Source organism: Dunckerocampus dactyliophorus, chromosome 10, assembly GCF_027744805.1.
Source record: "Dunckerocampus dactyliophorus isolate RoL2022-P2 chromosome 10, RoL_Ddac_1.1, whole genome shotgun sequence".
Taxonomy (NCBI): domain Eukaryota; kingdom Metazoa; phylum Chordata; class Actinopteri; order Syngnathiformes; family Syngnathidae; genus Dunckerocampus; species Dunckerocampus dactyliophorus.
This window is the reverse complement of record NC_072828.1, coordinates 3,935,472-3,961,635: the sequence shown is the minus strand read 5'-3', so window position 1 is coordinate 3,961,635 and position 26,164 is coordinate 3,935,472. Positions and strand designations below refer to the sequence as shown.

Sequence of the window (26,164 nt, the reverse complement as noted above, 5' to 3'; positions counted from 1 at the left end):
ACATTGATGAGACAATAGCCACTGCAAGACGTGCTGCCCAACAACAAGGAACTTTATGTATTATGTCTTATATTCTCTTATTATGTCTACTATATTGGGTAATACGGGTGTAAAGGTGACTATAGGGGTGTTATTCCATGTCTAGAGGGCTCTAATAATGTTAAAAAGTGTATTTAGAAGGTTGTACAGTAAACGGGTCTTCTATGTCTTATTTTATATGATTATGTCTACTATATTGGGTAACAGGAGTGTAAAGGTGACTATAGGGGTGTTATTTCATTTCTAGACGGCTATTATATAATATTATTACCTTTTAATAATATTAAAAGGTGCATTTAGAAGGTGGTAAACAGGTTTCCTATGTTTGATATATCTGATATTCTCTTATTATGTCTACTACGGTATATTGGATAATAGGAGTGTAAAAATGACTATAGGGGTGTTATTTCATTTCTAGAGGGCTGTAATAATGTTTTAAAGCCTATTTAGAAGGTGGTAAACAGGTTTTCTATGCTCTAACTACTAAAATATATCCATTTATTTTTTTAAATATTCCATAAATAAGGAATCCTGCTTCACAGAAACTCACTTATCACGTTTGGGTCTGGAACCAATCAACCGTCAGAAACGAGGGATGACTGTGATCAGTTCCAGAGACAAACGATACGCCCCCAGCTAGATGAGCCCACCTCGTGTACACACCCGCCACACAGGCTTCGCTACACATCCTGAAATAAAACTTACAGATGTGGAAGCTGACATTAAAACTTTTTCCCCAACCTTATTTTCTAGAAGGTACTACTTTATTTGTTGTTTTGTTTGCTTGCCATAATATTACATAAATATGCTTTATGCTTCTAAAATGATGTAGTGACTGGTGTAGTGTAGGTGTCACTACACCAGTAGTGACACCTCGCCACACCACACCCGTGAGCTACTAGCCGGCTCGCGACTAGCTTCACCACACACTTGCTCCCAATGCCTCAGGCCACTAGCGAAAGGTAGCGCTGAATTTTGGAGCTGCCGCCACTGCTGCTGTGTTTTACTTTTGAGTTTGTAAAAGTTAACGCGAGTAGCGTTCCTTTCTATGTTGCTATGTAAAATGAATGCGCCCTGGAAGGAAGTTCCGCTAATGCTTAAAATGAGCAAAATACTGTAAGTATTACATGTTATCAAAAATGTGCCTGTTACTATAAAACCATAAAATCTTGTTGGAAGTTTTTGGAGGTGTTTTAATAGCGGGCTCTCTTGGCGGAGTAGGTGTGCCATATTATGTGCATTTATTAGCTGCCTCTTTTTATCTGCTCTTATATCTTTAGAACGCACAGAAAAGAGAAAGACGTGTGTTCATGTCCTCACATAAGGATTGTGGATGATGGGCAAAATTCCTCCAAAAAGTGCAGTTTTCCTTTAAACAATAAAAAAAGAAAATAAGTAAAATAATAAAACCATTAAAATAAATGATGACTCATTACGCTCTACGAGTGAAATCATGGCTTCGTATCGGACAAACATGACCTCAAATGATCAATATTTTGATATGAGCGTCGATTTTAGAGCACAAAGTGCTGATCAAAAGTACTGATATTTTAGTATCGATCCGCACATCACTACTCCGCAGGAATCCATGAGGCAAGTGTTTGAGATTCCCGGGACTATCAACCCTCGGAAGGCGAGAAGATGACGGCACATAGCGTGGGTTTGTCGGAGGATCACCAAACATTCTGATACAAAGTCTTTCCTTCTCTTTTCTCCGCTGGCAGTGGATGGAGCCTCTTATTAGGTCAGCGGAAAGAGGAAAATTAGCACAGCTCCCCCAGGCTGGGATTTATCCCACATCTCTTCCAATTAGCTTCCAGAGCTCAGGGAGATAATTGCGTGGATAGAAGCTCGCCGCCGCTACGTCCCCATCTCATTCCGCAGCCAGTCATGCACACAAGAAGAAAGTTCAAGTGACGACGGCATCAACATCCCATCGCTCCCGCTTAATCCAGCTCCAAGCGAGCCTGCTAAGTACTGGCATACGCTAGCAAGTTAGGACATGTGTTGTCATTTAGCGCGCTATCATCTTAAAGAACGGGGAGGGATTAGCGTCCTTGCCTTTTTCATCCTATAATCCACACTCCTCAAATCCCAAACTTTTAGCGGCTTCTCCTCTCCGAATCGACCTCAAACGAGGGCGCCGCCGTCCCGTCCAATCAGGCGACAGGTGACGGCTGAAATTCATGGCGGAGGGGAGAGAAGTTGGCCCGGAGTGGCCGGCGGGGAGATGAGCTGTGGGCTCAAACGGTGGCTGTCGTCAAGGAGATTAAATGACTTCATAAATATACCATTCCACCTCGCCGCCGCCACGTATATCACTGGGCCGCATTAATCAGCGTCGGCCATCCCGTGGTGCCGTAATTGCATCCCAGGATGAATCTGAGGGAACTTTATCTTTCCGCTGGTAACGTACATCATGTCACGGATATTTCATGTGTGACTGATGGCCGCACCCTTCGGAGGGTGCGGGAAAATAAGGGAATATTTACGACGTTACTTACTACACTCTCTGGAAGCACGTCTGCTGAGAGAGCTGGATGAAAAACTACTAACGCATGGTGGTATTTTTTAGTGGATGTCAAATGATTAAAAAATTCAATCGGATTAATCACAGTTTTTAAATGAATTAATCATGATTAATCACCATTAGCAGCTATGTCTGAAATATACCCATTTTGACTGTACTTAATGAACAGAAAGATAAATGACAGGACGGGATTAGGTATATTTTTGCGTGTATTAACAGCTGCAAGTGAATTGAGCATGTCAGTCAAGCTAAATCAAGCTAAAAGATACCACACAAGTCTAAAAAATCTATTTCTTTAACACTAGTCTCTTTAATAGTAGCAGAACATTTGAATCACACGTTAGACCGCGTTATCATGAGCAATGAGAGGTTGCGTTCAAAGACGTCACGTAATTCAAGGCAGACGTACTTGTTTTGAGTGTATTTTCCAGCATACTTTAATGTATCAAATTGTACATTCAAATTAGGAGTTAAGAAGGGAGTGATAAGAATGTCCACCTCATGTTTTTATTTATCTTCCTTTTTATTTACACACACACACACACACACACACACACACATATGCATTATAAAGCCGTTTTTGGATATGCTGTTGGAATTGTACTGCCGTTGATGTGTTCAGGAAAGAAATTAGAAAACGGCATCAGACTCTGTGTGACTGTGTGGGGACACTCCATTGTGATGCCGTCTGCCGTCATAACAGAGGCACGCTTGCGCATGCGTTAATGACACAAAAAAATGTAACATCATTAATGAAATAAATTAGTTACCGCATTATTTTTGACAGCCCTCGTATTCTTACTACAGCATTTCTAGCCGAGGGACGATACTGTACAGCAGGGGTGTCCAAACCTTTTCCAGCCAGGGTCACAAAGTGAAACATGAAAGGATGCACTAAAGTGTAAATATTAGGAGTGTTCGACAGGCCTGTCACGACAATAAATAAATAGATTAATCTCACAATAAATAAAAATGAGGTGGATACTTTTGTCATGTGCATGCGTGTTTGTTTCCCTCATCTCTCTGTACCACACAGGCTGGATGCCAAGAGGCTTCCCTCTGCATGTGTCTGTGTGTCTTAGTTCTATAGTGGAATGAACGGCGAGAGTGAACCCTCATCTCAGACATTCAGCATCTTCTTCGGAGGCGGGGCTACTAGTGAGTGGATACACAGAGAGTTCTGCGAGTTAGGAATAAGGGCAATATGACATACTGTACAGTTTTCCCAACTGGGAAAAAAACTACAGATGGAGGCGGAGCGGAGCCTTCGTCCCGACAGTCAACACTTGCATAATTGCATAATTAATTTAGTTATTGCTGTTAAAGCACTATTTTTGACAGCCATAATAGTTGTTTTCTACAACTTAAAAAAATACTTATATTTTTTAAAACTTTTGGAACTAAAATGACATTATTTTTCCTCATAAGATAAGTTAAAATAAGGTATGCCTCCATTAGTCCCACTAGGAGCAATTTCAGGTTTAAAGCCGCAAAAGCAGAGGACGAAAGCACACAATAGCATAGAAAATGCAAAATATCCATCCATCCATCCATCTTCTACTGCTTATCTGAGATCGGGTCGCGGGGGCAACAGCCTAAGCAGGGAGGCCCAGATTTTCCTCTCCCCGGCCACTTTGTCCAGCTCCTCCCGGCGGATCCCGAGGCGTTCCCAGGTTAGTTGGGAAACATAGTCTCTCCAACGTGTCCGCGAGGCCTTCTACCGGTCGGACTTGCCCTGAACACCTCCCCAAGAGGCATTCTGACCAGATGCCCAAGCCACCTCATCTGGCTCCTCTCAATGCGGAGGAGTAGCGGTTCTATTCCTCGTCTCTCCCAGATGACAATGCTTCTCACCTTATCTCTTAGGGAGAGCCCAGCCACCTTGCGGAGAAAACTCATTTCGGCCGCTTGTACCCGCGATCTTGTCCTTTCGGTCGCTACCCAAAGCTCATGACCATAGGTGAGGGTAGGAACGTCGATCGACCGGTAAATTGAGAGCTTTGCCTTTTGGCTTAGCTCTCTCTTCACCACAACAGGCTGATGTAAAGTCCTCATTATTGCAGACGCTCTCAGTGGGTACCTAAACTCCTCCACTTGGGGCAGGATCTCATCCCCGACCCGGAGATGGCATTCCACCCTTTTCCGGACGAGAACCATGGCCTCGGACTTGGAGGTGCTGATTCTCATCCCGGCCGCTCCACACTCGGCTGCGAACCGATCCAGTGAAAGTTGAAGTTCCCGGTTCGATAAATCCTGCAGCCACCAAACCGGAACCCCCAAAGCCCTGAAATTAGAAATTCCGTCCATAAAAATAATGAACAGAATTGGTGACAAAGGGCAGCCCTTGCGGAGTCTAACCCTCACTGGAAACAGGTCCGATTTATTGCCGGTAATGCGAACCAAACTCTGACACCGGTCATACAGGGAACAAACAGCCTGAATTAGCTGCTCCGATACACCATACTCCCGGAGTATTTCCCACAGAATTCCTCAAGGAACACGGTCGAATGTCTTCTCCAAGTCCACAAAACACATGGTTGGGCAAACTACCATTCATCCTCAAGGACCCTGCTGACATTGTAGAGCTGATCCACAGTTCCACGACCAGGACGAAAACCACACTGCTCCTCCTAAATCTGAGATTCAACTACCCGGCGGATCCTCCTCTCCAGAACCCTTGAATAGACCTTACCAGGGAGGCTGTGGAGTGTGATTCCATGATAGTTGGAACACACAGTACCTCTGCCAATCCAGAGGTACGGCCCCCGATGTCCACGCGGATCTCATCCACCCCCGGGACCCTGCCACCGAGGAGCTTTTTGACAACCTCAGCAACCTCAGCCCCAGAGATAGGAGAGCCCACCGTGGAGTCCCCAGGTCCTGCTTCGTCATAGGAAAACGTGTCGGTGGGATTGAGGAGGTCTTCGAAGTATTCTTTCCACCGATCCACAACATCCCGAGTCGAGGTCAGCAGCACACCATCCCCACCATGCACAGTGTTGACTGTGCACTGCTTCCCCCTCTTGAGATGCCGAATGGTGGTCCACAATCTCTTCGAAGCCGTCCGGAAGTCGTTCTCCATGGCTTCTCCGAACTCCTCCCATGTCCGAGCTTTTGCCTCAGTGATGTCAGAGCCACAGACCGCTTGGCCTGCCAATACCTGTCAGCTGCTTCCGGAGTCCCATGGGCCAAAAATCCCGATAGGACTCCTTCCTCATCTTGACGGCATCCCCCACACTGGTGTCCACCAGCAGGTTCTGGGATTACCGCCACGACAGGCACCGACCACCTTACGGCCACAGCTCCGATCAGATGCCTCGACAATAGAGGCACGGAACATGGCCCATTCAGACTCAATGTTCGCGACTTCCCTCGGAACATGGTCGAAGCTCTCCCGGAGGTGGGAGTTGAAACTCCTTCTGACAGGGGACAAAGTCAATAATGGAAGTGCGGCCTAGGGTGTCCTGGTGCCAAGTGCCCATGTGGACACCCTTATGCTTGAACATAGTGTTTGTTATCGACAATCTGTGACGAGCACAGAAGTCCAATAACAAAGCACCGCTCGGGTTCAGATCAGGGGGGCCGTTCCTCCCAATCACGCCTCTCCAGGTCTCGCTGTCGCAGCCAACGTGAGCGATGAAGTCTCCCAGCAGAACAAGGGAATCGCCTGAGGGAGCACTCTCCAGTACTTACCAGAGAGGTGACATTCCATGTCCAAGAGCTAGGTTCTGTAGCTGAGGATCGGACCGCCAAGGTCCCCGCCTTGGCTGCCACTCAGCTCACTCTGCACCTGACCCCTTTGGCCCCTCCCATGAGTGTTGAGCTCATTGGAGGGGGGGCCCACGTCGTCTCTTTGGGCTGTGCCCGGCCGGGCCTCACCTAGGACCTGTTTGTCGTGGGTGACCCTACCAGGGGCATAAAAACCCCTGACAACTTAGCTCCTAGGATCAGTGGGACACACAAACTCCTCCACCACGATAAGGTGGTAGCTCAGGGAGGAGGAGTGCAAAATCAAGGTCATACAAATCAAGACGTTATATACACAAGTTATTTACAGCATTTACAGGTTTATTGCATGATTATTGCACGGTTATTGTGCAGGATTTTTAAAGTAGTTCATATTATGGAGTCAGGAAGGAAAGACCTGTAATACACACACTTTGGATGTACCGTCCTGTCACTAACCTCCTTAGTGCAGTAAGTGTGTGTTGGAGGGGGTGGGAGTATTTCAGGTTTGTCGTATAGGTAAAAAAAAAAGCCTATCAATATCAACTGCTCTCTTTGCTCTTTCTTTTCCCTTTAAAAAAAAAAAAAAATCTTTCAGATTTTCCAACTATGACTTTATTTCCAAAATAATTTAACTTTATTCTTGTAAAATTACAGCAGATTTTTCCATTTTTAAAGTTTTTTTTTATTATTGTACGTTCCAACTACTTGAACTTTCTTCTTGTAAATCCTTTGATAATTATGACTTTATTCCCATATTTTTTTTACTTTACTCTGGTAACATTATAACTTTTTCTCCAACCTAATATTTAAACTTCATGCTACTAAAATGACATTATTTCTCCTCATAATATTCCAACCAAATTTTGGTGAAATTACGACTTCTTCTCGTTAGATTGCAACTTGTTTCTTTAGTATTTTGACTTTATTCTAATTATATTTGGAGAATGTGCCGTGGCCCATTTAAAAAACAGGCCGCACTCAGCTGTCTTATACAGGTACATACACTGCTGTACACTACTACAACTACTACAACTACTACGACAACTATGCTACTACAGCTACAATGACTACTACTACTACTACATCTACTACAACAAGAAGAACTACTACTACCATTACGATCACAGTTGTGTGACACCTCCCAGCCTCGTCAGTCCTTGTAGAAGCAAAAAGAAGGAAATAAATGGACTCATGACACTCGAGTCTTTGCAAAGCTCACAGCCCCACAATGCCACACTTGACTCTAATATCCCCCCTCGTGGCTCTGAGCCCATGAAAAGTAACTCACACACACACACACACACACACACACACACACACACGCACGCTTTGCAGCTGAAACCTTCAGCGGCTATTCTGGGCTGCGGCACCATGTAATTAAGTTCCTGTCGCTCTCCGCTCTCAGACGTTGTCGACATAAATGCGGGCCCGGTTTAGTTAATTAGTTCCAGTGTGCGACCACGCTCACACACGAGCTAAAGCGCTGTGCTTTGCAGAGAGGAGGATGGAGGGAAGGGTCATACATAAAAGTGGGACATCAGTCCAGAGGAGGGGGCGAGAGAAAGTCTGTGTCACATTTATGAAGGGGGAAAAGGGGACGGCTAGTTGTTTTTTTTATACATTTAATTTAGCATCCAACTACAGCAGGGTTGTCCAAAATGTGGCCCGGGGCTCATTTGTGGCCACTGGCTGCTTTTTTATCTGCTTTTTTATTGTCCCCCAGCACATTCTAAAAATATAATCTAACAAGCTCCTTCCTGAGCCACCACCTTATTGTGGTGGAGGAGTTTTCGTGTCCCTATGACCCTAGGAGCTAGGTTGTTGGGCCTTTTATGCGCCTAGTAGGGTCACCCATAACAAACAGGTCGTAGGAGAGGGATCAGACAAAGTGTGGCTCAACAGACCCCAATGAAGGCAAAAAACAATTGGCCTAATTTTCTCTCACCGAGGTCCCCCTCTGGAGCCAGGAGGCAGGCCTGGTAGTGGGGAACGATGGCGAGGGTCTGCGGGCCAAAGCGGTCAGGTGCAGAGCGAGCTGGGTGGCGGCTGAAAGCAGGACCCTTTCCGATCAGAGCCTCGGCTGCAGAAGCTAACTCTTGGCACGTGGAATGTCACCGCTGTGGTGGGGAAAAAGCCTGAGCTGGTGCGCGAGGTGGAGAAGTTCCGGCTAGATAGAGTCAGACTCACCTCAACGCACAGCAAGGGCTCTGGAACCAGTCCTCTCAAGAGGTGCTGGAACTTATTCTACTGTGGCGTTGCCAGCAGTGAGAGGCAACAGGCAGGGGTGGCAATTCTTGCTGCCTCCCCGGCTCAGGGCCTGTGTGTTTGAGTTTAACCCGGTGAATGAGAGGGTAGTTTCCCTTCACCTTCGGATCATGACTGTTGTTTGTGTTTATGCGCGAAACCGCAGAATACCCGCCCTTTTTGGAGTGGGTATCGTGGCCATAACGAACACCATGTTCAAGCATACGGGTGTACACATGTGCACTTGGCACCAGGACACCCTAGGCCGCAGTTCGATGATTGACTTTGATGACTGACAGGTACAAGCAGACCAAGAGGTCTGTGGCTCTGGTGGTCGCCAAGGTAAAAACCCGGACATGGGCGGAGTTCGGAGGAGCCATGGACAACGACTTCCGGATGGCTTTGAAGAGATTCTGGACCACCATCTACCATCTCAGGAGGGGGAAGCAGTGCGCTGTTAACACCGTGTTTAGTTGGACTGTGTGCTGCTGATCTCGACTCGAGATTTTATGAACTGGTGGAAGGGATACTTTGAAGAGTTCCTTAAGGCCCTTATTGCTGTTGGGTGTCTTGGTTGACACAATTCTGCAGCTTCACATGGACATTGGGAGGGGTGCCTCTGCACTGGCTCCTTTTTAAGAAGAGGCACGGGAGGGTGCATTCTAACTATCGTGGGATCACACTTCTCAGCTTTCCCGGTAAGGTCTATTCAGGGGCTCTGGAGAGGAGGATCCACCGGATACTTGAATCTCAGATTGAGGAGAAGCAGTGTGGTTTTCGTCCTGGTCGTGGAACTGTGAACCAGTTCTACACTCTCAGCAGGGTCCTTGAGGGTGCATGGGAGTTTGCCCAACCAGTCTACATGTGTTTTGTGGACTTGGAAAAGGCATTCGACCGTGTTCCTTGAGGAATTCTGTGGGGAGTACTGTGGGAATATGGGGGACCAGACCACCTAATTCAGGGTGTTGGTTACCTGTATGACCGGTGTCAGAGTTTTAGCCGCATTGCCGGCAATACGTTGGACTTGTTTCCAGTGAGGGTTGGACTCTGCCAGCGCTGCCCTTCTGTTCATTACTTTTATGGACAAATTTTCTAAACGCAGCCAGGGAGCTACGGGGTTCCGGTTTTGATGGCTGCAGGATTGGGTCTCTGCTTTTTGAAGATGATGTTCTCCTGCTGGTTTCATTGGGCCGTGACCTTCCAGTCTCCCCTTGCAGCCGAGTATGAAGCGGCCGGGATCAGATTCAGCACCTCTAAGTTCGAGTCCATGGTTTCTCGCCCAAAAAGGCATGTTCGACCTTTAGGAGGCCTGGTGTCCTGAAGACCCAGGACACGTTGGAGAGACTATGTCTCTCAACTGGACTGGGAGGAGGAGGAGCAAGGAGGAGCTGGACATTGTGGGAAGAGAGGGAAGTCTGGGCTTCCCTGCTCAGGCTGCTGACCCTGTGACCCGACCTCGGATAAGAGGAAAAATATGGATGGATGGATAATCTAACAAGTAAACTAAAAGAAAAACAACAGCAAAAATGGAAAAATCAGTAGTAATTTTACAAGAATAAAGTCAAAACATGAAGAAAATAAGTTGCAATCTAACGAGGAAAGACGACATTTTGTGGGAATAAACTCCTAATATTATGAGGAAAAATAATGTTATTTTAGTAGCAAAGAGTTGAAATATTAAAGAAAATAAGACGTTATTTTTTAAGTCATAAAATTATTAAAAACAAACAAAAAAACAAAGTTGTCATTTTTGGAAAATTATGTTATAATGTTACAAGAATAAAGTCAAACTATTACTAGAATGAAGTCGGGAATTATGAGAAACAAAACTATATAACGTGGTAATTTAAAAAAAAATAGAGAAAATAAACTTTTTGAGAAATTATGAGTAACCAACAAAACAAAGAATAAAGTTTTAATTTTTGGTCGCCGAAAATATTGCATATTACAAGAATGAAGCCCAAATAATTGGGGAGTCATAATTACGAGATGAAAATCTACTAGAAGAATGTTGAAATATTTGGGAAAAAAACAGCAAAAATGGGAAAAAAAGATCAAAGTTGATATTAATAATAGGCTTTTTCACCTACATGACAAAGCTGAAAGGCACTTTTTTTTTTGTTTCCCAGCGAGGACCACAGGGTGAAAAATGAAAGGATGCAACTTTGCCACTTTGATATTTTGGAAAGCAACACATGTTGATATGCTAAGTAGTCATATATAGTTCAAGAAAGGAGTGCATTTGCCATTCCAGGAATGAATTGAATTATCTTTGAAGTGTAAGAGGGGGTCATGCTAAACACACCTTAGCCTTTTAGTCACGGACATGAAGGCCTTGGCGCTGTCCATCCATCAACGCTAACCCCTTGCTGATCTGACCCGCTGTTATATCTTCCTCCCACCACGGCATCACGTGTCCGCTTCCAGCTGTCAACACGAGGAAGCCGCTCGGAATTCCCCCGAGCTGGAAGGATGCTAAACGTGGGCCCGGTGCTTGTTGTTTGACACCCTGCGTATTTTAGTCCGCCAACCTAATTACATACAAATCAACCAGGTGGGTGTGGCCCGGCCCCACGTTCCACCCCCGAGCCGCGGCATTGGTTTGTCGGGCGATTCCGCAAACCTCACTTAGCCATCGTCGCACGCCGCATATCTGCCACTTTCCCATGCCCTCTCGCTGTTCTGGCGGCCAGCAAATTGAGGGATGAAGATGATGATGGACAGGAAGAAAATACAGGACTTGTGGTATCGTGTCGCAGCTGTGTATTATTACCTACGTATTATTTATGCACGACAAAACCTAGCGGTCGCATGCGTTCCTTCCCACGCAGCACATCAGTCATTCTACTCAACAGACAAGCTTTGAAACGTCACATTTGTCACATCCCTGGGAAGCAGCGAGCGTGCAGCGTCCGAGGACCAGCGCTGAGGCACTTTTTTATTGGCTCACAGCACATTTAAAAAAATACTATTTTTTACTAACAGCAAAAATAGAAAAATCAGTAACTTCACCAGAATAAAGTCAAAATATTAAGAGAAAAAAGTTGGTATCTAACTAGAAAATTCATAATTTTTCCAGAATAACAATGGAATATTATGAGGAAATATTAAAGAAATAAGAGATTATGTTTTTGCCCGGAACACCTCACCCACGGGATCTTCCCCCTGTAGACCTACCACCTGCGGGGGCAAGCATAAGGGTGGCGGTCGAGGGCGGGCGCTTGGATGAACTGGTCTTCGGCGGCCAAATCTGGTTAAAAAAAAACAGCTGTAGTTCTATGAGAGTCAGGTCAAAATATTAAGAGACGTCAAACGTCATATTCTAACAAGAAAAAAAGGAGAGTAAACGTGTATTATGAGGAACTAATGTCATTTTAGCAGCATGGAGTTGAAATATTACAGATAATATATCATTTTTTTAAAAGGCGTAAAAAATAATAATAATAAAGTTGTATTTTTAGAAAATTTAGTTGGAGAAAAAGTAAAATTTTATAAGAATAAGGTCAAAATAATATGGGAATAAAGTCATAATATTACGAGAAGAAAATTTACAAACATTTTTTTACGAGACTAAACTCGTAATATTATGAAAAAACACAATGTCATTTTAGTAGCTCGTAGTAGAGTTGAAATATTAAAGGAAAAAAATGTTTTTGTATGTCGTAAACAAACAACAAAACAAACAAGTTTTGGAAAATTAGTTTGGGGAAACACAATATTATAGGAATAAAGTCAAAATATTATGAGAATAAAGTCCTAAAAGGCCACAAAAACCTTTACAATAGAAAGTCGAAATTGTTGGGAAAATTAAAAAAAAAAAAACAATATTAGAAATGGAAGAAACAGCTGTCATTTTCTGAGACTAAAGTCAAAATATGAAGAGAAAAAAGTCATCTTCTAACCAGGACAAAAGTTGCAATTTTACGAGAATAAGCTTGTAATACTCTGAGAACATTTTTGTAGCATAGAGTTGGAAATATTAAAGACAAAATAAGTAGTTTTTTATGTCGTAATATTATAAGAAACAAAAAAAATAAACAAATTAGTTTGGGGAAAAAGTTATAATTTTATAAGAATAAAGTCAAAATGTAATGTGAATAAAGTCAGAAATATGAGGAGAAAACATTTTTCAAGAAGAAAGATTACATTTTTGGAAAATTAAAAGAAAAAAAACACAGAAATGGAAGAAACACTGTAATTTTATGAGAGTAAAGTCAAAGTATCAAGACAAAAAAGTAACATTCCAACCAGAAAAAAAGTCACGATTTTATGAGAATAAACATCATGAGGATACATGATGACATGTCAGTGGCATAGAGTTGAAATATTAAAGAAAAAATCTGTTTTTTTAATAATCACATAATATAATCATATAACAATATTATATGAAACAAACAAAATAAATAAAGTTGTCATTTTTGTAAATTGAGGTTGGGGAAAAAGTTAAAATATTATGGGATTAAAGTCATAATGTTACCAGAAAAAAATTCTGAAGCGTACTTAAAAAGAAAGTTGAAAAAAAGTATTTGAACATGCATGCCGGTTCCAATGGAATACATCTCATGAATCATTCTTTCACAGTTCCACATGTCCAAAAGGAGGAGGAAGAAGCAAAGCTTATTTAATCCTACCCCCCATCCATTCCACATCTTATGCAGTACATTTTATTTACTTCCTGTATTCCATGTCATATTATTCCATATAATAATCAGTGTAATAATAAATAAGAAATAATAAAAAAACAAACCTGACAGAACAATCATTGTGATGATCAAGACTCTTCTGCCTTGTATTTAGCAAACATCAACTGCTTGTATTGTTTATGAATTTGCTCATCTCTGTACATTGTTTGAGTTCCTTACTCAATCCGTTCCATAATTTAATTCCACATACTGAAATGCTGTGGGTTTTCAGCATTGTCTATATAAGTGTTTCAAGTGTTTCAAGTTTCATTTTCTTCTAAGATCATATTTCTCCTCTCTTATAGAGAAATACTGTATGATGTTTTTGGGTAACAAGTTTTTGTTAACTTTATGCATTATTTTACCAGCTTGAAAATGTACTGAATCAGCAAATTTTAATATCTGTGATTTTAAAAATAAAGGGTTTGTATGTTGTCTATACTTGATGTTGATCATTATGAATGATCCTCACAGATCTTTTTTGCAGTACAGTGAGTGAGTGAAGGCTGCTTTTATAATGATTATCCCATATCTCCACACAATACGTTAGATATGCTAATACCAAAGAGCATTAAAGAATGTGGAGTGATTTATGATCAAGAACATGTTTTGCTTTATTCAATATAGAGATATTTCTCACCACCTTTTGTTGTATATTATTAATATGAGATTTCCATCTCATTTTTTCGTCTATTATGATCCCCAGAAATTTGTTTTCTTTCACTCTTTCAATGTCCACTCCGTCTATTTGTATTTGGTCGTACGTGTCCTTTCTGCTATTACCAAATAGCATTATTTTAGTTTTACTTAAGTTCAAGGATAATCTGTTTTTATCAAACCATGACTTTAATATGACCATTTCATCCTTGACCTTTTTAATGAGTTCTTGTCTGCTTTCCCCAGAACAAAAGGCCAACCATACCAACTTTAAGTTCTTTGTCACTTTACCAATGTCGTTGATATACAAATTGAACAGTTTTGGTCCCAGTTTTGTATCCGTATTGACTACCTGCTAGTAATTCATTATTATTAATAAACTTTATTAATAAAGTTGAAAAAAACAACAACAACAACAGCAGAAATGGGAAAAAAGAGTGAAGTTGATAATAATAATAGGCTTTTCACCTATATGACAAAGCTGACATGCACTTTTTGTCTGAGCATATCTCCACGTGTTGTTGGACACCCCTGGGCTCAGACGTCTCGTGACTCGTGAATGAGCATGTCCAGAGAAGCGTCCATATCTCATTTAGGACATTCAGAAAACAAGTCACAGTCCCGAGGTTCTTCCTTTCCCAACGCTGGAAAGAGTACAAAGCGGGTGTTACCTGATATTCTGCACCCCTGTGTCATAGGTTCCTCCAGATGGGATTTTTTTACCCCGCCCCCGCAAAAACCTTGCGACCTTTAGAAATGTGTGTGATCCTGTGAACACCCAGAAAAAAGCTTGTTTTGGTTGTTGGAGCAGTTTCCTGCTGTTTTGACTGCACCGCATGTGAGCTCATACTCTGACATAAATGAAGTCCATCAGGGAGGCGTATTAAGCCACAAAAGAAGACAAAAAAAGTGTGTTATTCAAGAGGAAACGCTTGACTTGCACCATGATTGGTGGAAGCGACACATCTGATGAATTACAGCTGCTCCGTCAGACGCCGCCTTCTCTGCTTCAGGACGTGTTTCGTCCAACCATCAAGAAAATGTGTCTGCTTCTCTCTTTGCGCTTTTTTATATTTTGCAAATGGTAATTAATCATGATTAATTCACTTGAAAACGGTGATTATTTTGATGACAAAATGTAATCATTTGACAGCCCGACAATAAAAAGAAAAAAACACACAGTCTCTTGAAAAGCTTGTCCCTCCAAATATAAAATAAAAAAGAATTTCAAACTAAAATATTTTTGTTATTTTTAACCCAAAGAACCCCAACAAAAACCCCCGACAAAACCTCTTGTGATAAGTGAATTTCACCAAGTAGGATTTCTTATTTATAAATGTAATATTATAAGAGACGTTTCAAAGCATATTTAGAAGGTCATAAACAGATTTTCTATGTCTTAAATGTCTTATTTTCTTTGATGAGGTCTGCTAAAATTATGCATGAAGCAAACAATAACCTGATACCCAAAAATGTCATGCAATACTTTTCTACAAGCGAGGAGAAATACGATCTCAGGGAAAAAGTCAAACAAGGCACTAAGATGAGCCAGCTCAAGAAACAATACAAGCAGTTGATGTTTGCAAAATACAAGGAAGAGAGTCACAACAACTTCAAGAGCCTCGGAAGCTTTGCTTCTTCCTACTGCTTTTGGATGCGTGGAACTGTGAATTGTATTTTGTGATTGTTCACATGTTCATGTTCAAATCAAATGAAACCATTACCATTACTATATTGGGTAATAGGAGTGTAAAGGTGACTACAGAGGTGTCATTCCATGTCTAGAGAACTCTAGTACAGTGTTCCCTTGTTTATCGCGGAGGATAGGTTCCCTAAATAGCCCGCAATAAGTGAAATCCGTGAAGTAGCCAACTTCATTTTTTACAATAATTACATATGTTTTAAGGCTGTAAAACATGTTTTTTATGTCTTATATGTCTTATTTTATCTTATTATGTCTACTGTATTGGGTAATGTAAACGTGACTAAAGGAGGGCTCTGATAATGTTAAAAAGAGTATTTAGAAGGTTGTAAACAGGTTTTCTATGTCTTATATGTCTTATTTTCTCTTATTATGTCTACTATATTGGGCAATAGGAGTGTAAAGGTGACTATGGGGTGTTATTTCAAGTCTCGGTGTTTCCAATAATGTTAAACAGCATATTTAGAAGGTCCTAAATTGGTTTTCTATGCCTTATTATGTCTATAGCATTGGGTAATAGGAGTGTAAAGTGTACTATAGGGGTGTTATTTCATGTCTGAATGGCTCGAATAATGTTAAAAATTGTATTTAGAATGTGGTTAACAGGTTTTCTATGCTCTAACCACCAACATATTCCATTTATAAATAATGATTGCTACTTTGCAGAAATTCACTTATCACAGTCGGGTCTGAAACCAATTAACTGCCATAGACGAGGGATGACCGTAAACTCCAAATCCTTGCTAATTCCATGTAAACCATGTAGACTGTCACACGGTCATTGGATGTTGCACTGGAACATCTCCGGTCCCCAGGCTTGACCCGTGTCCCAGAGACAAGAGGGCCAAAGACATCAAGTCAAATTGAGCGCAGCGGTTAAACTATTCAGAAGTAATAATGAGCCATTAAAGGAAGAGTTGGATGACTGCGACACTGGCCGAGCCCCAAGTCACTCCGCGTGAAGTCAGGACACACACACACACACACACACACACACACACACACACACACACACACACACAGAGGGTGATGACTGGCTGATGACATGAATGTGCACCAAGGCTACTTTAGCACTCAATCACGGATCACGTGCAACGGCGCCTGCCGGCCCTCGAGAGGACGCCGTCTAAAGACTTGGCGAGGATTTCTATCGCTGTCACATTATGTCAACACGCTCGTCCTTCACTCGCAATGAGGCCATTAGGCTGCCGCCCAAACACACCACAATTCATTCCAATGGAACACTGAGCGCTGGGGTGTACAAAGTGCGGCCTGAGGGCCATTTGCGGCCCGAGGCTGTTTTTTTTCATTGGCCCGTGGCACATTCGAAAAATATCATTTAACAGGAAAACTACAAATAAAACAACAGCAAAAATAGAAATATCATCAGCAATTTTACAAGAATAAAGTCAAAAGATGAACAGGAAAAAGTTGCATTCTAATGAAAAAAGTATTATTATGAGGAAAAAGTTAGTAGCATAAAGTTGAAATATTAAAGAAATACTTTTTTTAAAGTCATAATAAAAAAGTAAAAAAAAAAACAAAGTTGCAAATTTTGGAAAATTATTTTTGGGACAAAGTGATAATATTATTAGAATAAAGTCAAAATATTATGGCAATAAAGTCATAATTACAACAAGAAAATTTGCAAAAATGAAGTTGAAATAGTTGCAAAATGAATAAAAAATAAACAATGAAAAAACAGCTGTCATTTTACAAGAGCAAAGTCAAAATAGAGAAAAAGTTGGATTCCAAGGAGAAAAAAAGTCACAATTTTCCGAGGATAATTTGAATAGTTGAAGAGAATAGAATAGAGAATACTTAAAGAAAAAATACGTTTTCACATATTGTAAAAAAAAAACAACCCCAAAACATATCAGTATGAGAAGCAAGTTATTGGCCCGCAGCACATTCTCAAAATATCTTTAAACAAACACACAAACAAAACACAACAACAATGGAAAAACATGCAGTCATTTTACAAGAATAAAGTCGAAATGGTAAGAGAAAAAAGTTGTCTTCATGAGAAAAAGTCGTAATTTTTTGAGAATAATGTCATATTATGAGGAAAAAAATGTCATTTTAGTCGCATGAAGTTGAAATACTAAAAAAAAAAAGTTATTTTTTCAATTCAGAATATTATGAAAACAAACAAAAGAACAAATAATGTTGTAATTTGGGGAAAATTAGGTTGCATAAAGTTATAATGTGAGAATAAAGTAAAAATATTATAGGAATCAAGTCATAAGAAAATTGACACGAATAAAGTTGAAATAGTTGGAAAATTCAAACAAAAACTATGCAAGAATGTAAAAAAAATAGCTGTAATGTTACTATAATAAATTCCAAATATTAAGAGAAAAATCTCATATTCTAACAAGAAAAAAGTCACAGTTTTACAAGAATGAACTGAATAGTTCATGAAAACAGAATAAAGAATATTTGAAATATTAAAGAAAAATACGTTTTGTCTTGTTTTTTACGTTGTTGCTGTGTTGTTGTTCAAAGATGAGCGATGTGGTCAAAGAAAGCCCACTTAGATTTCCTTCAGGGTTTTTGTCATTCCAATTATTAGCAGGACTTCAATGCAGCATAATCCTAAAATGTGCAAAAGGACAACTTCTTCTCCTGAGAGAAGAAGGAGAAGAAGAACAAGAACAAGAAGAAGAAGCAGGAAAATAAGGAGGAGAAGGAGGACACAAAAAGTGGAAAAGAAGAAGCAGGAGAAGGATAAGGAGAAGAAGGAGAATGGGAAAAAGGAGAAGAAGAATAAGCAGCAGGAGGACGTTTTCTTCACCACTTCTCCTTGTTCTTCTCCTAAGGGAAGAAGGAGAAGAAGCACAAGGACAAGACGGAAGAGGAAAGGAGAATAAGGAAGAGAAAAAGAAAAAGTGGAGAAGAAGAAGAAGGAGGACAAGAATAAGGAGGAGAAGAAGGAGAAGAGTGTGAAAAAGGAGAATAAGGATAAGGAGGAGTATGATGACTCCTGCTTCTTGTCCACTTCTCCTTGTTCTCCCCCTTCCCCTTCTGCAAGGGACAAGAAGAAGAAGCAGGAGAAGGAGGAGGATGAGAGAAGGAGAAAGGAAAGGAGAAGGAGAAAGATAAAAAGGAGCAGAAGGATAAGGAGGAGGATGACTCTTCTCCTTCTTCACTTCTCCTGGTTCTTCTTGGACCAGAATGAGGAGGAGAAGGGAAAGGAGAATAAGGAGGAGAAAAAGGAAAACTGGAGACGAAGAGGAGGAAGGAGAAGACTAAGGAGGAGAAGAAGGAAAAGGAGAAGAAGGATAAAGAGGAGGACAACTCCTGCTTCTTCTTCCTCTCCACTTCGCCTCCTTCTCCTTCTCTGACTTCAGTGTCCATCAGTCGTGGAGCATTTGTCCCTGATGATAAACGTTGAGGATGTCTGCATCACGTGTATGCTAGCACGTCTTCCACGTCTTCCAAAGCATTTTCACGACACCCCATAGGGGGCGCCACATACGTCATTTACACTCACGACCATTGTCGGCCATTTTGAACATCAAGACCACCTCATCCTTGGCTCCCTGCCGTTTCCTTCTTTTCCACACACATAAAGGTCAGCCCACGTACGTATGGAACGACCCCCCCCCCAGCCCCACCCCACCCCCCACCACTTTCTTTCCTAATTGAATTCACGGCGGAGACAAACACGTGTTAATTGGGCGAATAACGATGACAGCATTCGACTATTCAGAGGCCGGCCTTAAGAAATGCTCCATGCCGGCCTGTTCTTCACAGCAGGAGGTGGGGGTAGGGAGGGGGGGTCCCTACAGTCCTTTGTGCTCTTTTCTTTGGGAGGAAGCAATAAAGTAATAAAAAGTCCTGTGTGCTCTCGCCCCCCCCTTTGGCCTCATTGTGGAAAAAAAGAGGGCGCTCTGAGACGGACCATAACCACGAACAACACTGCGTGTGTGTCTGTGTGTGTGTGTGTGTGTGTTTGCCGTGTGTGTGTGTGTGTGTGTGTGTGTGTGTTTGTTTTGCGTGTGTGTGCGTGTTTACTTGCGATTGTGCTGATACGCATCAACGCTCCCCCGAGCCCACTTCAACGGCTTTTTTAATTCTTAAATGCTGAGCAGGTAAAGCCGGCCGTTATTAAAACGGCGCTCGCGTGTCCGTTTCCTCGTCAACACACAAGCGTCAAGTTGGCCGGAAGGACGCTCGCCGCTCCGTATATCGCCGTCTCTTCTTTTATTGCCTTCCTCCGCCGGCCCGTCAATAAGAGTGGCAAATATCTCCTGGCTTCATATTGCAATATCAATTCTTTATGAGGTCATATGATCGCAAAAGCAAAAACAACTGCTGAGGCTGCGAATGTCCGCTAAGGGAAGGTGACGCGTCGTAATGTAGCGTTGGCCGCGCTAGCGAGGTGGGCACACTTTTCACAGAATGTAAAACGGGACATGAAACAACGTAAAACGCAGACTAGCAGTGTTTCCAATACATCCATTTGTTTGTGTCTTCATGCCTGTGCATGAGTCAGTGAAACTTGAGTCTGTGACAAGCACCCGCGAGTCATTGGGACCCAAGTGTTTATCCCGCAATCGGTGAAACTCGATTCTTCTTCGATTACACGTGAGTCCGTAAAACTAAAATCCTTGTGGAGCACCTGTGAGTCAGTGAAACTGAAGTTTTCGTTGAGTGCATTTGAGTCAGAGAGATTGGAGTCTTCGTCAAGCGCCTGTGAGTCAGTGAAACTCAAGTGTTCATCAAGCTCCATGAATCAGTAAAACTCGAGTATTCATCAAGCGCCCGTGAGTCAGTGACAAACAAATCTTCGTCGAGCACCAGCGAGTCAGTGAAACTCAAATCTTCGTTGAGTACCCGTGAGTCAGTTAATCTGGAGTCTTCGCCAAGCACCCGTGAGTCAGTGTAACTTGAGTCTTCCTCTAGCACCCGTGTTCCCTTTGTCAAGCAACTGCAAGTAAGTAAAACTTGAGTATTCGGCGAGCTCCTGTGAGTCAGTGCAACCAGAATCTTTGTCAAAACTGCAGTCTTCATCAAGCACCCCTGAATTAATGTAACGCGAGTATTCGTTGGGCACCTGTGAGTCAGTGATACTGGGGTCTTCACAAGTCCATGAGTCAATGAAAGTGGAGTATTCGTCAAGCACCCATGAGTCTTTGTTGAGCGCCCATGAGTCAACGAAACTCAAATATTTATCAAGTGTTAGCTAGTCAGCGGCACTGGAGTCTTTGTCGAGCACCCATGAGTCAGTGAAACTCAAGTATTCGAGCGCCCGTGAGTCAGAACAACTGGAGTGTTTGTCGAGCACCCGTGATGCAGCTCAGGTAAGAAGGAGCGTTGAATTGATGTGTTGCTAAAACACAGTTAGAATAATTATGACAGCTAACCTGCTCGTCCATTTTGTATCCAGCAGTAACAAAGGTGAGCAAGTGAATGGAGAAGAGAACCCGTGAGTCCCGATACACTGAAAAACGGGAGTTTTGAGCGACTGGCTCATGGCAGAGACAGACTGGACTTTCTTGGGGTGAGGCTGACTGTGTGTTGAGGTTAGCTCAAAAGCTACATCACGCTCCAGTGGCCTCGCAGCGCTAAAAGCACATTTCACAGGCCCGCACTGAAACACGGGAAGCGTTTTCATTGCTCGCTGTCTGAGCCCAGACTCCCACGTCATCAGGTTTACACCCTCAGGACGGACACCGACATCTTCCACGTTTCCCTTGGAATGAATTCAGAGCATCTAAACAATCCTTTTTCCTCAGCCTACGTAAACACGTCACAAAGAAGACCCTCCTCCAATCAGTGGCGACTTGTCGTGGTTTTTTGTAAAAAAAAATCCTCAGGTGTTGCGACGTCGTCATGGAGCGTTTCCGCCACATGAAGTCATGTCGGTCCTTCACAGCTGTCGTGGAAAAAGCCACCGCTGCTCAGGAGTACCAGCACGTACTGAAGGGAGGAGGACCTTGTCATGGAGCGCTGATGATGTGTTGGAAATAATCCCAACCTTCACTTTCGCTTCTTTGCTCAAATTTGATTCGGCACTTTTCTTCTGAGTTGATCTGTGTAATCTTGTGTCATGTGATATGATGTTACGTTATGTATTGCATGAGTCAGTGCAACTCCTGCCAAGGACCCGTTCAGCAGTGAAACTCGAGTCTTTGTCTAGCACCCGTTAGTCAGTGAAACAGCAGTATTCGTTGAGCACCCATGAGGTCGTGAAATTGGAGTTTATGTTGAGCACCCGTGAGTCGGTTAAACTCTTGACAAGTTCAGCAGTGAAAATCGAGTCGTAGTCAAACACCTGTTAGTTGGTGAAACTTGAGTATTCGTCGAGCACTCATGAGGCAGTGAAACTGGAGTCATAGTCGAGCACCAGTGAGTCAGCGAAAATCGAGTTTTTGTCGAGCACCCGTGAGTCAGTGAAACTCAAATCTTTGTCCAGCACCCATGAGTTAGTGAAACTCTTGTCTAGGACCCGTTCAACAGTGAAAGACAAAGTTTACATTCAGCACGCTTTAGTCAGTGAAACTGGAGTCTTTGTTGAGCATCCATGAGTCAGTGAAACACGAGCACCTGTTCACCTTGAGTATCCATCGAGCACACATGAGTCAGCGACTCTCAAGTATTCGAGCACCCTTGAGTCAATGAAACTCGAGTCTTTTTGTTGAGGACCCGTGAGTCATTAAAACTGGAGTCTTTGTTGGTCACCTGTGAATCAGTGAAACTCGAGTATTCATTGAGTACCTGTTCACCAGTCAAACTCGAGTCTTGTTGAGCACACGTGAGTCAGTGAAGGTTGAGTCAGTGTTGAGCATACATAGTCAGTGAGACTTGAGTATTCATCAAGCACCAGTTTATCAGTGAAACGCGAGTCTTGTCGAGTACCAGTGAGTCAGTGAAGCTCGAGTCTGTGTTGAGCGTACACAGGCAATGAAACTTCAGTATTCATCGAGCACCCATGAGTCAGGGAAACTCGAGTCTTCGTGGAGCACCTGTGAAGTAGCATTTATTGTTGATATGCTAACAAAAGCAAATGTTGGACTAAATGTTAAGCTTAAAGGCAGCAATTAGAATCCAGTGCAGTGCAATGAAGCACAGTAAAGGTACAGACTTTAGTGAGAGAAATGAACATACGTGGTGTGAAAAAGGGTTTGCACCCTTCCTGATTTCTTATTTTTACACTTAAATGTTTCAGATCATCAAACAAATTTAGTATTAGTCAATGACAACACAACTGAACACAAAATGCAGTTTTTAAATGAAACTTTTTATTATTAAGGAAGAATAAAAATCCAAAGCTACATGGTCCTGTGTGAAAAAGTGATTGCTCCCCCGTTAAAACATAACTTAATTGAGATCCATCAGTCTGGAAAAGATAATAAAGCCGCTTCTCAAGCTTTGGGACTCCAGCAAACCACAGTGAGAGCCATTATCCACGAATGGCGATAACATGGAACAGTAATGAACCTTCCCAACCAAAATGACCCCAAGAGCGCAGCGACAACTTGCCAAAAAATAAAGAAATTAGGAAGGGAGCAGGCACTTCTTCACACCAACGTATGAGCATACACTAAACAGTCTTTATAGCTAATTAGCTAAAACACAAAGAGGTGCATAATTGGAGAGAGGCTGTTATTTCCTGCAAGTGAAAACTCATTTACTGTACATCCTAGGTTCCCAATGTGGAGTACGCCAATTGTCGTAGGGGGTACGTGAATTAAAATAAAAAACAATTAGCGCCTAACTCTCACAATTACAAGTGTGCCTGAATGCCTCATAGCGCAGAGCGCACAGTCAGAGCAGAAAAAGGAACGAGACACGGCGTGACGTTCGTTGCTCCGTGTGAGTTGTATGAATAAGTCAGTAAGTGTGGTTAATCTTGAAGATTTCATTTATGTTGGTGTTCCAACCCCCGCACGGTGAAAACCTGTCGATGTACTGTGTCTGCGTGTCAGGATGAGACAGCGGAGATTCCCCCGACAATGAGGCTTTACCGCTGGATTGTAGTTTTGTACTTTGGATGCTGCTTTATCACGTTTGTTCAACTTTCCCTTTCAAATTCATATGCAGACTTCATCCAGCAAGTGGACGAAAGTGAAGGTCAGTTCAACCCATTCAAACATCCGGCTGAAATAAAAGATATGTACTTTCAACAGCTGAGTAGCGGCATTTTAAAGCACATGCAGAGCTAGATAAGCACATGTACTTCAATTTCTCCAAATCCTAGTACAAGAAGAAGTACACTACCCTTGCAAAAGTGCGTGTGGAGCCATCATGCTAACAGCGCTGCTAACACACACTTAGTTAATAGTGGTAGCGGTGTCTTCCTGAGTTATGATTTGTGGAAAAAAAAAAATCCCACCACTTGTGGAAAAATGCTTGTGGAGCTGAGCGCCCGCCGTAGGCACCGGTGGGAAATTCCCCATCTGGCCAGCAAAAGTGCGGTGGTGTATGCCGGGAGCTGCATCTCCTCCTGTGTAATTAGCAGACGGGAGTAGCGACTTTAGCATGCTCCTCAGACCTCACGCAAACGGTATCACTGCCGCCAAGACCGGCCTCTCTCCTCGTCGTCTGCGTGTGACAAATGGCAGAAAGAAAACAGATGCTTCCCCCCCAGAGGCCGATGAATCAGCCGGCGTGTTATTTTCATCCGTGTGTCAATCTTACTAAGACTTTTCATACCGGGGTCGTAAAAACCGTTGGAAATAAATTACGCTTGAAATGAAAAGAAATGAAGCGAGCGTTTGTTTCCCCACCGTATATTCAACTTCAGCTAAAGTGGAACATATTTTCAAAGGTACCCGGAGGTTACGTACATCCTTGGGGAGATGAGGGCCCATTCATCTGTGGAGGGGGGCGTGGGGATGCAGCTTTGCTGTTTTGTAGAGATATGCTAAGAAGTTTTAGATTTATATTTCAAGACAAAAACTCATCTCGGCTTTCAACTTCACTCCTTGCTCTTTTTTACGCATTTTTGCTGTTGTTGTTTTTGTAAATATTTCAACTTTCTTCTCAAATGAACTTCATACATTTTCTTTATTCCCATAATATTACAATTAATAATATTATAATATATTACAACTAATAATATTATAATATATTACAACTAATAATATTATAATATATTATAATATATTGCAATTAATAATATTATAATATATTACAACTAATAATATTATAATATATTATAATATATTGCAATTAATAATATTATAATATATTACAATTAATAATATTATAATATATTACAATTAATAATATTATAATATATTACAACTAATAATATTATAATATATTATAATATATTGCAATTAATAATATTATAATATATTACAACTAATAATATTATAATATATTACAACTAATAATATTATAATATATTATAATATATTACAATTAATAATATAATAATATATTACAACTAATAATATTATAATATATTATAATATATTGCAATTAATAATATTATGATATATTACAATTAATAATATTATAATATATTACAATTAATAATATTATAATATATTACAACTAATAATATTATAATATATTATAATATATTGCAATTAATAATATTATAATATATTACAACTAATAATATTATAATATATTACAACTAATAATATTATAATATATTACAACTAATAATATTATAATATATTAGAATATATTACAATTAATAATATTATAATATATTACAACTAATAATATTATAATATATTACAACTAATAATATTATAATATATTATAATATATTGCAATTAATAATATTATAATATATTACAATTAATAATATTATAATATATTACAACTAATAATATTATAATATATTACAACTAATAATATTATAATATATTATAATATATTACAATTAATAATATTATAATATATTACAACTAATAATATTATAACTTTCTCCCCAATGAAACTTTCCAAAAATGACAACTTTAGTTGTTTTTTTCTTGTATTTTTTTTTAAATATATTTCAACTCTATGCTCTTAAAATGATTTTCCTCATCATATTAAGTTTATTCTCCTAAAACTGGGACTTTTTTCTTTTAATATTTTGACTTTATTTCTGCGGTTGTTGTTTTTTTAATTTTACCACCATTTACTTTTTCTTTCATTTTCTTCTCATAATTATGACTTTATTCCCATAATATTAAAACTTTTCCACCAACTAATTTTCCAAAAATTACAACTTTTTTTTTTTTATTTCCTCATAATTACTACTTAAAAAAAAAAGTCAAAGGTCTTTTTTCTTTAATAGTTCAATTCTATGCAACTAAAATGAGATTACTTTTCCTCATAATATGCAGAGTTTATTCTCCGAAAACTGTGACTACTGTCCTAATATTTTGACTTTATTCTCATAAAATTGCAGCTGTTTTTTTTTCATTTCTTCTGTTTTTTAAAATTTTCCAACTAATATTCTTCTTGTAAATTTTATTTTCGTAAAGATGACTTTTTTCTCTTAATGTTTTGACTTTATTCTCGTAAAATGACTACCGGTAGTTGTTTTTTTTTTTTAATTTCTGCTGTTGTAATTTTATTTGATGTTTTTTTTAACTCTCTTATTCTCGTAATTACCAAAATATT

General features: G+C 40.7%; 1 protein-coding gene across 2 annotated transcripts in view; it reads right to left on the bottom strand.

The window, feature by feature from the left end:
- Nucleotides 1-11,677: 11,677 nt before the first annotated feature.
- Nucleotides 11,678-26,164, bottom strand: part of prdm5 (PR domain containing 5) — a 127,010-nt gene continuing 112,523 nt past the window's right edge. The window contains exon 17 of one of the 2 annotated variants that reach the window (XR_008572739.1): nt 11,678-11,792. The gene's annotated coding sequence lies outside the window, so the exon portion shown is untranslated. Of the gene's footprint in view, nt 11,793-14,410; nt 14,526-26,164 lie in introns of those variants that run through there. The other variant, XR_008572738.1, reaches the window with a different exon arrangement.